The following is a 2,500-nucleotide window of genomic DNA, read 5'->3' as shown; positions in this document are numbered from 1 at the left end:
CAAGAACAGGCCAAAAACTGGCCAAAACGGCCCAAAAACGGGCCAAAACTGGCCATTTTTGGCTGCGCGAGCGAGCGGCGAGCGGCGGACAGCGAGCGAAGCGAGAGGCAGCACCGTCCCTGCTATACGAAAGCCCCATCCAGCCCTGTGCCACCCGGGGGGTTCCAGGGTGCTGAGATGGCTGACATTTTGCTCCGCTCACGACGGTCGCCGCGGCACACAAGAACAGCCCAAAAACAGGCCAAAACAGCCCAAAAACGGGCCAAAACTGGCCATTTTTGGCTGCGCGAGCGAGCAGCGAGCGGCGGACAGCGAGCGAAGCGAGAGGCAGCACCGTCCCTGCTATACGAAAGCCCCATCCAGCCCTGTGCCACCCGGGGGGTTCCAGGGTGCTGAGATGGCTGACGTTTTGCTCCGCTCACGACGGTCGCCGCGGCACGCAAGAACAGGCCAAAAACTGGCCAAAACAGCCCAAAAACGGGCCAAAACTGGCCATTTTTTGCTGCGCGAGCGAGCGGAGAGCGGCGAACAGCGAGCGAAGCGCGAGGCAGCACCGTCCCTGCTATACGAAAGCCCCATCCAGCCCTGTGCCACCCGGGGGGTTCCAGGGTGCTGAGATGGCTGACATTTTGCTCCGCTCACGACGGTCACCGCGCCACACAAGAACAGCCCAAAAACAGGCCAAAACAGCCCAAAAACGGGCCAAAACTGGCCATTTTTGGCTGCGCGAGCGAGCGGCGAGCGGCGAACAGCGAGCGAAGCGAGAGGCAGCACCGTCCCTGCTATACGAAAGCCCCATCCAGCCCTGTGCCACCCGGGGGGTTCCAGGGTGCTGAGATGGCTGACGTTTTGCTCCGCTCACGACGGTCACCGCACCACGCAAGAACAGGCCAAAAACTGGCCAAAACAGCCCAAAAACGGGCCAAAACTGGCCATTTTTGGCTGCGCGAGCGAGCGGCGAGCGGCGAACAGCGAGCGAAGCGAGAGGCAGCACCGTCCCTGCTATACGAAAGCCCCATCCAGCCCTGTGCCACCCGGGGGGTTCCAGGGTGCTGAGATGGCTGACGTTTTGCTCCGCTCTCGACGGTCACCGCGCAATGCAAGAACAGGCCAAAAACTGGCCAAAACGGCCCAAAAACGGGCCAAAACTGGCCATTTTTGGCTGCGCGAGCGGCGAGCGGCGGACAGCGAGCGAAGCGAGAGGCAGCACCGTCCCTGCTATACGAAAGCCCCATCCAGCCCTGTGCCACCCGGGGGGTTCCAGGGTGCTGAGATGGCTGACGTTTTGCTCCGCTCTCGACGGTCACCGCGCAATGCAAGAACAGGCCAAAAACTGGCCAAAACGGCCCAAAAACGGGCCAAAACTGGCCATTTTTGGCTGCGCGAGCGAGCGGCGAGTGGCGGACAGCGAGCGAAGCGAGAGGCAGCACCGTCCCTGCTATACGAAAGCCCCATCCAGCCCTGTGCCACCCGGGGGGTTCCAGGGTGCTGAGATGGCTGACGTTTTGCTCCGCTCTCGACGGTCACCGCGCAATGCAAGAACAGGCCAAAAACTGGCCAAAACGGCCCAAAAACGGGCCAAAACTGGCCATTTTTGGCTGCACGAGCGAGCGGCGAGCGGCGGACAGCGAGCGAAGCGAGAGGCAGCACCGTCCCTGCTATACGAAAGCCCCATCCAGCCCTGTGCCACCCGGGGGGTTCCAGGGTGCTGAGATGGCTGACGTTTTGCTCCGCTCTCGACGGTCACCGCGCAATGCAAGAACAGGCCAAAAACTGGCCAAAACGGCCCAAAAACGGGCCAAAACTGGCCATTTTTGGCTGCACGAGCGAGCGGCGAGCGGCGGACAGCGAGCGAAGCGAGAGGCAGCACCGTCCCTGCTATACGAAAGCCCCATCCAGCCCTGTGCCACCCGGGGGGTTCCAGGGTGCTGAGATGGCTGACGTTTTGCTCCGCTCTCGACGGTCACCGCGCAATGCAAGAACAGGCCAAAAACTGGCCAAAACGGCCCAAAAACGGGCCAAAACTGGCCATTTTTGGCTGCACGAGCGAGCGGCGAGCGGCGGACAGCGAGCGAAGCGAGAGGCAGCACCGTCCCTGCTATACGAAAGCCCCATCCAGCCCTGTGCCACCCGGGGGGTTCCAGGGTGCTGAGATGGCTGACGTTTTGCTCCGCTCTCGACGGTCACCGCGCAATGCAAGAACAGGCCAAAAACTGGCCAAAACGGCCCAAAAACGGGCCAAAACTGGCCATTTTTGGCTGCACGAGCGAGCGGCGAGCGGCGGACAGCGAGCGAAGCGAGAGGCAGCACCGTCCCTGCTATACGAAAGCCCCATCCAGCCCTGTGCCACCCGGGGGGTTCCAGGGTGCTGAGATGGCTGACGTTTTGCTCCGCTCTCGACGGTCACCGCGCAATGCAAGAACAGGCCAAAAACTGGCCAAAACGGCCCAAAAACGGGCCAAAACTGGCCATTTTTGGCTGCGCGAGCGAGCGGCGAGCG

Source organism: Musa acuminata, unplaced genomic scaffold, assembly GCF_036884655.1.
Source record: "Musa acuminata AAA Group cultivar baxijiao unplaced genomic scaffold, Cavendish_Baxijiao_AAA HiC_scaffold_45, whole genome shotgun sequence".
Classification (NCBI taxonomy): Eukaryota; Viridiplantae; Streptophyta; class Magnoliopsida; order Zingiberales; family Musaceae; genus Musa; species Musa acuminata.
Note: the sequence above shows the minus strand (reverse complement) of the source record.